We start from the raw sequence: 12,250 nt of genomic DNA, 5'->3' as shown, positions 1-12,250 counted from the left end.
CCCGGGGCACGGGGCCGGGCGGGGCGGGGCGGGGCGGGGCCCCGTGATGTCAGCGGCGGGCGGGCCAATGAGCGGCGCGGCGCGGCGCGGCGGGCGGCGGAGCCAGGGCGCCCCTCGTGCGGCGGCTGCATGGGGAGGGCGGCGGCGGCGGCGGCGGCGGGGCGAGGGGTCCTGGCGCGCCCCCGCCCACCCGGGGGCCGGGACTGAGGGAGGCGGCGCCGCGCCCCGGCACAGGTGCGGCCGCGCGGTGCGGAGCGGAGCGGTGCGGGTGCGGAGCGCCCTCCTCCCGGCGGGGGATGTGCCGGCCGCCGGGGGCGCGCCGCCCGTGGGAAGCGCGCTGCTAACGCCACCTGGGCGCCGCCGGAGCGCCCGGAGAGGAGAGGGCTCGCCGGGAGCGAGGCAGGTAGGGCGCGGGGCGACGGTACCGGAGCCTCGGAGGGGCTGGGGCTGGGTTCGGCTTCGGTTTCACGTTTGGGCTCTCTCCGTCCTGCGGGGGGGTGTCCGGGGGAAAAGTTGCGGGACCGCCGCCTGCCGCCCCGGGGCTCGGTGCCGCGCTTGGGGCAGACCCTCCCTCCGCTCCTTCGTTCTCTCCCCGCACCGCTCGAGCACCGCCGCGCCCCGGGAGCGGCGAGGCGAGGCGGCGGCCGCCCCTCCGTGCCCGTCCGTGGGGCCGCCGGGCGGGCAGCGCTCCCCTTTGCTCCCGGCTGCCGCTGCCTGCCTGCCCGCCCCGGGCCGCCCGCCCCGACGTGCCGCCGGCTGCCCGCAGCGCCCGTCCGCCAGAGCGGCCCCGGGGTGCGCGGCTCCCCCGGCCGGGGCCGCCCCCGCTGCCCGCCGCCATCTCGGCGCGGCGGCCGCTCCGCGCTGGGTCCGCGACCGAGTCCCTCCGGGGGGTCCCCGGGGGCAACCGGGAGCAGGGAGCGGAGCCCCAGCCTCCGCTTAACGCGGAGAGGGTCCGGGCGGGGAAGCCCCGACGTGCCCGGCCGCGCGGGGCCGCGGGTCGGCTCGCCTGGGTTTGGCTGCCCAGCCGGGGGGCTTCCCGTGGCCGGGGGTTACTTCGGGAAAAAGGCGAATCCCGGCAAATATCTGTGCTGCCCATATATAGAAATAGCCGCGGGCAGGAGGACGGTAACTCGAATATTGCTGACACACGTCGAGAAACTTTAAAAAAAGGCAAACAAAAGCCAGGAGGATTCCTGAGGATGTTTCTGCCGGAGCAACGCATATTCCCGTGTTTACACCCTACGTTGGCTGAAACGTTCACACTTTTTTTTAGATACTATACATCCGTACCTCAAAGTCAGTGAACAGTCTATTGATTTTCCTTCGTCTGTTTCGGTGTGTTTAATCTGACAGTGTTTGGTTTGCTTGCTGGTGTCGGACCAGGGCTACTGGAGATAACGCCGCCTTTTGCAGAAGGGAAGCCCGGTTTGGTGGCTTTCAGCATGGAGGCAAGCTGGTCACTTGTGAGATAGCAGTTCTGCGTGGCGTGGAACAAGTATTGGAGGGTTTTCTGGTGTGTGACCTGGAAAGTTTTTGTGGTTCTCCTTTTCTTTTTCTTTTTTTCTTCTTTCTTTTCTTTTTAGTCCTTCTGTTTTGACCAGAATCTTTTACATGTGCAGCATTGCCCTGTAGAGACATATGAAGACTACACAGTTTCTAGTTCTGAATCTCAAAGTAATTCAAAGTAATGTGTTTTTACTTTGGTGCTGCGTACGTGTTAACAGGGTAACTTCAGCTCTAGCGAAAAAGAATTGGTTGACTTGAGCTGAAACACTGAAAGCCATTCTCTTGGACTATTTCGGATGTTGCCGTTTTGCTGGATTTTAGTAGCAAAGCAATGAAATACTCCAGGGATAATCTAGTATGAAATTAATCTGACTTGCTGCCAGCTCTATCAAAACAGGTTGCAAGTTTTCTTCCTTCCTTCTACCTGCTGCGTGCTGCCGCCAAACCCAGAAATTCAGTTTTGCCTTCTTTCGCATTTCATTCAGAAGAAACAGAACTGAATTTATTACAGAAGCTGTTGTGAGTTGCACAGTCATGCCATTTTAAAGTAGATGAATGGCATCTTTCTGGAGCAGCTGATTACATACTTCATATCATGTATCTGTATACTCTCAAGTGCAATTTATTTTTATTTCTTTTACTAAAGGAAATTTAAAGTTCATCTTACCATTGGTAATATGTTAATAAATTGTTGGATGCAGGCTATATTCTAGAGCAGTTGTCTCAGAAGTAGACTTCCCTGGTGAAAACCAACTGTGACCGTATGAAAGATCTCAAACAGTGCTCAATGGTGTATTAAATTTCACTCCTAAATATTAGTTTTAAGGATTCGGATGTCTTGGTTAATTTGTAAGCTGGTTTAAAAAAATGTCACACGTGCCTCTTTTCATTGTAAAGCTATAGTTAAAGCTTTAAAACCCTTCCTGTCTTGCATTAGTATTTGGATTTCAGACTTGGGACTATAAATGTTTTCAGGAACAAATCCTGAAATATGAATGAAAAATCTTCTGATGACTAAGGTGGAAAATTTTCCTAAATATTCCAAAATTGTAGTTGTTACGTTCATACCTTCCTTCCTCCATCAGTCTTGATTTTAGCAAACGGAAAGCTTACATGCCTACTTCTTGTGTTAGCAATTACTGTGCTTACGCAATGCTGTGTGACTGGAAAAGGAAGGGGAAGGAGTGCAAAAGGTACTTGACACTAGAAGAAAGTTTAAAGTGATCTGGACAGTGGTAATTAATTTTGTCCATTATGAAATAATGGCCGGTTTGTCATTAAGAAGAGGTTGTACTCTGAGCTGATGTGGTGCTCTGAGGATGAGACTAAGTATCTGCGAGGTATTTGAAGGCAATGAGAGCTCTGCTCAATGCGTGCAAATGCATGGTTGCTGTGCTTAGTGTGTAATATGATAGAACAGTTTACTAATATTATTAGTATCCCTTGCTGTAGTGACAGTTCCTCCTTTAATGAGGACGTATAATTAGGATTTAAAATAAGCAGCAGTATGGAGCACTATGTGGGGGAGGATACACAGTACCACCACTATTGGTGTCTTCAGCTATTTTTAAGTACCTTAGTTTGTGAATGTGTAACGAGTATTCAAATGGTCTGTAAGCCTAGAATGAAAAGAGCGAGCTTGTTAACACCACAAGTAGTCTGTTTGGTAAGTTCATTCAGCAGTATTGCTGCATCCTCTAGTACTTGGTTCGGTGTTTTTCTTCGGGAGAGCTGCATAGGTGTGTGGCCGCTGCACCAGGTGGAGCTCAGTTGGTCAGAGGTGCTGTGTGGCTGTGCATCACCTCCACACAAACACATGACGACTCTTGGTCCATATAGCATATTATGCTGTAGAATGCACTCTGGGCTATGGTCCTGGGGGTACAAAATAGGATAAAGGTGTTTGTTTCTTATTTATGTAAGCCCTGTATGCCATATTTAGGTTGGGTGCTCATGCTCCAGGACTTCTCTGCCATCTTCTTGTTTTAAGAGAGGATAAGTGCATGCTGTGACACTTTCTGCTCCTTGTGCCTTGGTTGATGCCACTGCAACACAACCTGCATGCAAACCTGGCCAGGAGCGTCACTGAGGTCAGGGAAAAACTGTTCTCCTGAATACAAATTGTTGAAATTACCGTGTGTAAAATAGGAGAGGATGGAAGATTAACCCCCCTCACCTCTTCTGAGTATGTAGTTTCATAGTGGAGGCATCAATTAGTGTAAAGGAAGGTAGGCTTAAGTGAATTTCTTCATTAAATGTTTGCAAACTGAAGGCAAGGTCTTTTCTGTGGTTGCAAGATTTTTTAGGGAAGAAAAAAAAAGCAATTTATATTAGAAATGATAAATATTCAATTATTGAAATGAGAGCTAGAGGCAATCTGATACTTATGTAAATTAATCTTGACAGGGAGAGGTATAGAGAAATGTTTGATAGCTCAACTACATTACAGATCATGGGAAAATGCAGCCAATTGTGCGTCATTGCCTTTTCTCCTACTTTCTGTGTTTTCATTCTAAAGCTGGCGTAAACAGAAACTGTTCAATTTAGAAAACTTTAATGCACACAGACACAGGGTTTCGCTCTCTTAGCCAGGTGCAGTGTGCCAGGGCAGCCACCGTGCCGCAGAGCAGTGGGCAGCCCCAGCGTCTGTCTGATGGCTCGCCTGGCTCCTGGCACGAGCCTCCTGCCTGACCATGATCGCCAAGAGGTTGGGGTTGCTTTGCTACTTGCAGCAAGTTCCCGTCAGCACAGTGACTGCGATTCAGTATGGTCTGCTTATGTTTCCCAATTGATGGGATTACACTCGATAGGGAGTGTTTCAGATTATATTTCATTTATTATTCTGAATGAGGAGCCGGTGTGATGACATGTAAGAATAATCTCCTGGTGTGTGTGGTTGATAATCTGACCTTCTACGTTCCCAGTATACCCCCATGGGAGAAGATGAATCTTCACTTGCAGAAGTTTACAATGCAAAGAGGTCAGAGGTTTCCCTTTTTCTCCATCTTCTATGAGTTTATAAATAAATGAGGAGTGGTGATGAGTATATACATACTTAGATATATAAAAAATTGCTTGGAGTTTCTGTGACAACATTCTGGTGTGCCTCACTTTTGGTAAAGAAAATGACTTAATCTCAATGCCTCTGGTCAGTTACAGTGTGTAATGCTGCTTGTCTGTTTCTCAAGCTGTGCTCATGTACACACCCTTCTGCCCATTGCTCCCTTACTTGCAAGCACTGGGTGTACTGGAGCCTGAGACGGAGGGCTCTGCGTGGGCCTTAGAGCTCCACGTGAGGTTTAAAGGCATCTCTTTCCTGGACAAATCTGCAGTCTTCACAACACATGTGAAGCAGTGTTCAGAACACACTGCAGCCTCCATACTCCTGCTGTACTTCTAAGCTTGAGAAGGCCCCTCCAGCACCCAGGATTTCTAGTTTCCGAGAAACCTTCCTGACATCGCTGCATGAAGGTCTGAATTATCATCTGTAGGAAATAATCCTGACAGTATTGAAGGCAAAAATGCTATATATTATCTACAAGGATTTATAAAATAGCTCCAAGGAGTGATCTGCTGCTAGCCTATGACTCCATCATTCCATTATGAAATAATTGCTGAAGTCAATAAATTTACTTATGTGGGTTTCTAGGAGCAGAAAATACATTATTAAGGCAGTGAAGTCACTCTTAGGAAATCTTAATAAATATGTAGTGAAGAAGCACTTCACTTCTTTAAGCCTTGCATTGTAAACAGTTATGGAGAGCCATGCTATTCTTTATAGGTTTGAAATAACAAGTCAAGCCTAAAAACAATAACAAATCTCTCTAAAACGTTAAATACCTCCTAGAAGGTACTGGGCTGCAACAAAAACAAATAATTTGGTGAGAAAATAGCATTCTTAATATACAACATTAATTGCTTCTGTTGGTTTCAAACAACCTGGAAAACATTTATCAGCTTCATGGCTATTACTCAGGAATGAGAGAGCGTGCAGGCCATTATCGTGGAGAAGCACACTTGCATTGACTAAAAACACAAAAGAAAGACCTTGGTAAAACACAGTAGGAACAATGTCAAATCCATAGAGAAAAGCACTCCATTCCCCGTCCTTACAGTAAAGCAGAGGAGCCTGTCCCACAGGATGCCATTGTGTATAGATGCGTGCACATCCCTGTGTTGTGGTGGGTTTCCTGAAATACAGCAGGAGTTGGGCCCATCCTGGTGTATTCAGGCAGCAACATCCATGCTGCACGTATTGAAGCATGAAATATGTGCTGTGTGTATAGGATTTGGTGACACACAAGGCTTGGTTTTTACAGCTGTGCACTTGGTAGTAGTCACCTGCTCAAATTCTTACTGCTTTCTTTTAGACCAGAAACTTTTTAGCCCTCTTTCATGTTTCTCTAGTAAAAATTAGTATTACTAATTGCCACTTTTTATCATTAATTTTTGAATCAACACAAGGTATTGCTATAGAAACAAATCCTTTCGAACTTCACTGCAGACAATAGTAGAATAACTCAATATAAAACAAGCACAATAGTAAGAACTATTCAAAAGGGTAAGAAACTTGCTTTCAAAAAGGAGTAATGCAGGCACTTAAAGCTGTCACAGAAGAACAGAATTTGAAGGTTTTCGGAATTACCTTTTTATTAAGCATCTCCAATTGCTGTACAAAGTTGTACTCTTGCTTCTAACAAAATAATCACAGCACCCAGTCTCCTCAGAGGTAGAATACGTCACTCCCATGGAATAATCTGTAGATCTGTCGTTATGATGGTGTTTCACCATATGGTGCTGCATCTTCTGTCAAGGATGGCTCTTCTTCAGTCTTGACAGTGGATATGTGGGAAAACCATAGGACTAGCTGGACATCAAGCAACCCAATTTTTTAGTTGGAATTCTATAGTGCTTTATCTCTACCTTTTTTTTAACCAGGTGAAGCATCCATCTCACTTTCATCAAAATGAAGGAGATGTTTATTTGCATTTTACCTTGTGATCTCTCTTGATGACAGACGAGAAGTTGTGTGTATGCACACACAAGTCAGGGGGCTGAGGGGTGTGTAAGTGCCAAACACCTGTGGAACAGTGAGGAAGAAAATGGAGCAGTCTTGGAATCTGTTGTGAGTGAGTCCATGGTTGGCATTATGGTTTGTGACAGATTTTGAGTTAATAAAAGCTTTTATGTTTGTAAAAAGTATACCTTTTTACAAAGCTTACATTGTGAGTAACAAGCGGCAGATAGCAAAACAATAAAAATGCAATTGCATGCAAGACCACAGGTCCACAGCTTTCTCTCATCAGAACATCTCCTCTTCTTGGAGAGCCTTCCAGGACTTTTGCGTAATGTCAGTCACCATTTTCAAGCAGTATGTCGTATCTCTAGATTCTTCCTCTGATTAACATTGAGTTCTGGTTTTGCTACCTGAGAAATCTTAAAGAAAATTCTGTAACAGAAGCTAAAGAAGCATTACAAAAGGTGATAGTGAAGCAATGTGAAGACTGTTTTACTCCCAGAATTCTTGGGAGGCAAAGATCCCCAGAATATTTATGTATGTAAATATCTTTCTAAAATGCCTGTTGCAGAAAACGTCTCCTAATAAAATGAGAAAGAGGAAAGTCACTTTGTTAAAATGTCTCTTAAGGAGCACTGAAGGCATGAAGAATTTGAGTCGTTTGTTGGGGCTGGAGCCACTAAAGTAATTTCAGGGAGTTTTAAATCTAGTAAGGAGGCTTTGTGGGGTATAGTTATGTTTATTTCAGGTTCCTCTAATTGTATCACTTTGCTAGTGATTTTTTTTTTAAGTTATCCCATATTTCTTGGGGAAAGAGATGGAGAAGTTCACTCCTAAGGGTAAGGACACTGATCTTCCCTGGAAGACAGAAAAAGATGATCTCTGGAGTCTGGGTGTTTAAAGTTAATGAAGGAAGACTTTAGAACAAACATTACTGAAAGGGGATGAAAAGGTGTATGAAGTAGAAAGTTGAATGGGCTAACCTCCAAGTGTATAAGGGAAGCTTATAGGAATGTAACTCAAGGGGTAAAGGGTTGAGTTACAGAAAACAGTGGCTAAAAATAATCCTGTTCAGTGCAAAGGGAACTAATATAAATAGAAAAGCAATGAGAATAATTTGTAGCTCCTTTTCTGGAAACTGCTGCTCAGTAGCTAATGGCTAGTGATGACGTGGTAGGCATTAGGTATTGCTTGTCCTTTTCCTTGGTCTTAGTGTGATAAGTGTGTATAAGGACACTTAACACACAGACACAGTGTGATAAGGGAGTATATCAACAGAATTGACAGCATTTGACGTTGCTCCTGATGATGGACCATCATAGGTGTGTGCCGCTCTCAGATTCTTCCTTTTCAGTTGTGCACGCCGTTTTCACTGGAAAAGCGTAATGCCTAGTAAGACTTCTAAATAAAAATAGAAGTGATTATTACTCTTCCTCCCCTCCCATGTCTCCATCCAAAACATGCAGTTGTTTTATGAAAGCAAGTACATAGAAGATGCAGATACTTGAGAAGATGAACTGTATTTTTCAGAAGAAGCAGACGGTGTTTATACTGTTCACTTCTGAGTCAGTAATTTTCATTCTCACTCAACTCAATGAAAGCTGTGTTTGTTTGCTAAAGGGAATGCTAAAGAGGCAAAAATGTGCAAGCAAGATTGAAAAAGAGGCTTATAAAAATAGCAGTAGGTTTGTGCATCCTTGAAAAGTGGTAGATAAAAAAAGCAAAGTGTATTTAATATATAGAAACCTTTCAATCAGTCTTTAAAGGCTGTCCAGATCGTGATCACTTTCTGCGACAGCTCGTCTAGAAATTTCTGGTTTTCTGCTGCAACTATGTTAGCTTGAGTGCTTCCAGCTTGAGCTAGCCTCTCATGGATTGAAGAGCCAACAGCGAATATTTTCCTAAGTACGTTTGGTTCTTCTTCTGGACCTACAATACAACTTAAACCAAGTTACAAATTCATATGAATTTGGACAAAAGCTACTATGATTCTCTTTCTTTAAAGGCAGTGTCCAAACACTTCGAGAACTGATGAATTTTTTCAAGGTCTTAAACTCATATCCAGAAATCAAAGAGATGAGATGCTAATTTTATAGGTAAAACCTTAATGAAAGTATTTATTCAAATCTAATTTTCATTACTATGATTCTGAAGATTAAATTTTATACAAGTTATGTTTCTTGTAAATGCAACCTAACTAATCCATTGTTAAAAACACACTTTTAGCTGGGAGGAAAATAGTTTTAAAGGTATTTACTTTTCTAGTTTGGATTAGAAAAATGCCATTTGTCATATTCATTTCTACATTGTGTTGTATTGCCATCCATGAATAAACTACTGAAGCTGAACAGATAGCATGATTCTTACTAGTGTTTGCTCCTCTGCCTCCTTTTCAAATAACAATGTTAGGTTATAAAATGAAAATTGTGTTTCTAGAAAGACTTTCTCATTAGGAATGCTAAGCAAGTATGGATTTTGATTTATAGATACGTATTAAACACTTTCTTGAATTAAGGTGGGGAAAAAAAAGCAATCTATTTAGGACTCAAAGCCGCTCATTTAAGAAGGCATATGTTGAGTCTGCTGTCCAGAAGTGTTATTCAGTACACAGGTACTTGTATGGAAAACCTTTGTGAGGAATTATATGCTGATGCTTTTCAGGGCACTTGTGAGCAAATCTGTTGCTGATATAAGCTGCCAGGAGCAGCTCTTGAATTATGGGTATGGTAAAATCGAACTTTTAAATGTCTTCAGCAGAAGAATGAGGGTTATGCTACTCTAGACAATAAGAGCTGAGAGATCCATGAAGATCCAGCGTATACCTGTAGGTGCTGAGGCCTTAAAAATAAATAAATAATAAAAAACCAACACATCTCAACTGAACTTCATGTAAAAGAAAATAATAGATGAAAAGCATGTCATCTATTTTCTTAGTGTTAGCGTATACATAATTCTATCTTGTCATATTTGTAAGCTTACGAAAGTGGATGTGCAAAGATAAATATGATCAGGTATGTTGTTTTCAGGAAGAAAATAATCATAAACTTTTGTGAAAAATTTGTAATTTACTGACAGCTCTTTAATGTAGCTAAATGGCCAGCTACTAGAAATTAGACAGCATTAGCATGCAGAGGTCTTATCTTTGTTATATTAGTTTGAAGCTTTCCATGGTACAGTGAGTCATCTGGGAGGCCAGTATCTATCTCTGTGTCAGATCTCATCAACTCATTTCACTTGATATGTTGTTCTGGTCAGTTTTTGTTTGTTTCTAGGAATAATATACTCATTTTACAACAGCCATATAGTTTTGCTCCTGCTTCTCTTAAATTGTGTAGTGATTACTATTTTTATGGCTGTTACGGAGCACAAAGGTTCCTTTAAAAAAATAAAAACTATATTTTTATGAGATGGTACCGTTTTCGTGTTATGGTTTATGTAATGGGATGGGTAAGAATTTATTTGTATTGCGTATTTATTTATAATGACAAGAACAGTTGAATGCTCCAAGCACTTGTGTTGTAGCCTCTTGTGGCTGGGCGACTTGCATGACATTCCTTCATTCTGTGTTGTGGCTGAAATTGGGTGTTGCAGCATTGTAAGGGCAAGGTTTCTGAATCTTAGCGTTGGACAGACTGAAAAACTAAATTTCAAGGTTGTTCCTTTCAATTACTCAGAACCTTCTACTGAATGTGTTTGAAATTCATAGCTTTTTTGAGTTATTTTCCTTTTTTTTTTAAATTAAAATAACTTTGGTTAGCATTTCACTGTGTTTTTCCAATTGGTAATGCTGCTGCTCCAGATCTCAATGTTTAAAAGAACAAACAAACAAAACAACAACAAAAAAACTAACACGAGGCTTTGTGGATTTATTGGAAACTGGCTTGAACCTACAATATTTAACTAGTATCCGTGGTATGGGGAATGCAGGGTAGTTACCATATGGTTTTTGACAAAAGTGCTAAAAAGAAATACTTCTGTAGGAAATCAGAAGTCTAGTGGTAAAGGTGGTAAACTATGTGTGGGCCTGAATTTCTAAACTAGAAAATGAGGGTGCTTCCCATCCCTGATGCCAACTGTCCCAGACTCTTAAGGATTAAGAGCAGTGACTATATGGAGAAAAGCTGCTCTCCGCATGCTTTGCTAACTCATTCAGGCTACACCCAAAAGGTAAAACCCTAAAAGGGAGCGTTCATACGCTTGACGGTTGTGGATATATGCCATCTGTCTGTGTTGCAATTTCTTTGTTTGTTTCTTTGTTTTTATAAACATTCATGGGAATATCCTGAAAGGTATTGGGTGAAACCTAGCACCACTGAGTTAAAGGAGGTTTCTTTGCTTTGGATTTAGCCAAATTGAAGTTTCAGTTCATCCTGGATTTCACTTTCCTTCATTTTTCAAGCTCGGACAACAGAAAGTGTTTTTTTTTTTTTCTGCACAGTTTGACTTGTGTGTTTTCTTTATAACTTTTTTCTGGAGCTTTCCAGCAGGAGTGCATCAAAAATTCTTCCCCCTTCCCTCCACCCCCCCCTTTTTTTTTCCCCCACCAAAACCATTGCACTCTCCTAGTTAAAATGGAACAGAAATGTGAATTCTAGAAACATGTGGCCAGGCAGCCTCCTTTTGGCAAGTGAGATGTGGAGAGTGTACGTGTACAAAACATACTTCAAGGCATGTCCTAATCAACTTAGGTAAAATAAATTGAAATAAATATCCCAAACTATTTGCAGCAGTTAAATTATATTAATTTAAATCAGATTAAAGCTATAATGTGTGTAGCTATTTTCATGTCAAGATAAGCTTAAGCAATATTCTTCCTCTGATCCTAGTTCAGAGTAACAAGCAGGCCAGAATGCTTCATTTGAGGATTGTTATTTCCTTTTTGAATTTCTAGTCTTTGTTTCTTCTCCTGGTTGGCTCTGTAATTTTTTCCAAATATCCTTGTTTGTCCTTATTTACAAGTTTGCGTCTGGGACAATGAGCCATATATATATACACACACAACTTTTCATAGTGAGAATCATGAAACTGGAACAAGTATTTTAAGCAGCTAATTAAGCACAAAAGCATAAGAATAGAGGTAGAGCTTCAAGTAGGATTTTTTTTTTGTGCGTGTATTGGAGAGAGTAGAATGTAAGTTTAAAAACACGTGAATCACTGGGGAAACTCGAGTGAAATGGCACACATGGAACAGAGCTGGAGTTCTCCATGTTGTATTGTGCATGTAAAATTAAGAAAGTCATCTTCTGAATCGGCCCGCAAGAATGAAAGGTCCTTGTTACAATATTGCTATGGCAAGAGTAGTATTAATTATGGATTGGTTTCTTGGCAACGTTATGGCATTTTCTCTTTTCAGCAAAAGTCTGACTTGGAGAATGCTGACTGAAAGCTGAGTAATATCAGATGGTCGTCTTCCTCCTCTATGGCTTCTATCAGTTAAGTCTTCAGCAGCTTAATCTCAGTGTTTCTGTGAAGTTAATAGATTTGCTGCATTATACCACAAGGGTAGTATCCTTTCAATCTGGGTTTAAGTGAAATGCTAGGTCTAGTTGAGATGTTAACATGGATATTGCAGAGATATCATGTAAATATGTGAATAGCTGTCTGTTACGTAGTTCAAGATGCTATAAAATGGACAAATGACTGTTAAAAGTTTGCACATCTACATGTGACAACAGGTATTGAGCACTCGCTTACCAGTTAAAAAGTTAACTAAAATTTTGGATTTGG

At 42.3% G+C, this 12,250-nt stretch overlaps 1 protein-coding gene across 11 annotated transcripts in view; it reads left to right on the top strand.

Annotated features, from left to right (window-relative positions):
* The first annotated feature begins 134 nt into the window (after window positions 1-134).
* Window positions 135-12,250, top strand: part of CHRM3 (cholinergic receptor muscarinic 3) — a 287,105-nt gene continuing 274,989 nt past the window's right edge. For 7 of the 11 annotated variants that reach the window (XM_080585121.1, XM_080585117.1, XM_080585122.1 and 4 more), the window contains exon 1: window positions 135-403. The gene's annotated coding sequence lies outside the window, so the exon portion shown is untranslated. The remainder of the gene's footprint in view (window positions 404-12,250) is intronic. The other 4 variants (XM_080585126.1, XM_080585127.1, XM_080585125.1 and 1 more) reach the window with 2 other exon arrangements.

This window comes from Anser brachyrhynchus (assembly GCF_964034855.1).
Source record: "Anser brachyrhynchus genome assembly, chromosome: 3".
Taxonomy (NCBI): domain Eukaryota; kingdom Metazoa; phylum Chordata; class Aves; order Anseriformes; family Anatidae; genus Anser; species Anser brachyrhynchus.
Note: the sequence above shows the minus strand (reverse complement) of the source record. Positions and strands in the feature narration are given on the sequence as shown.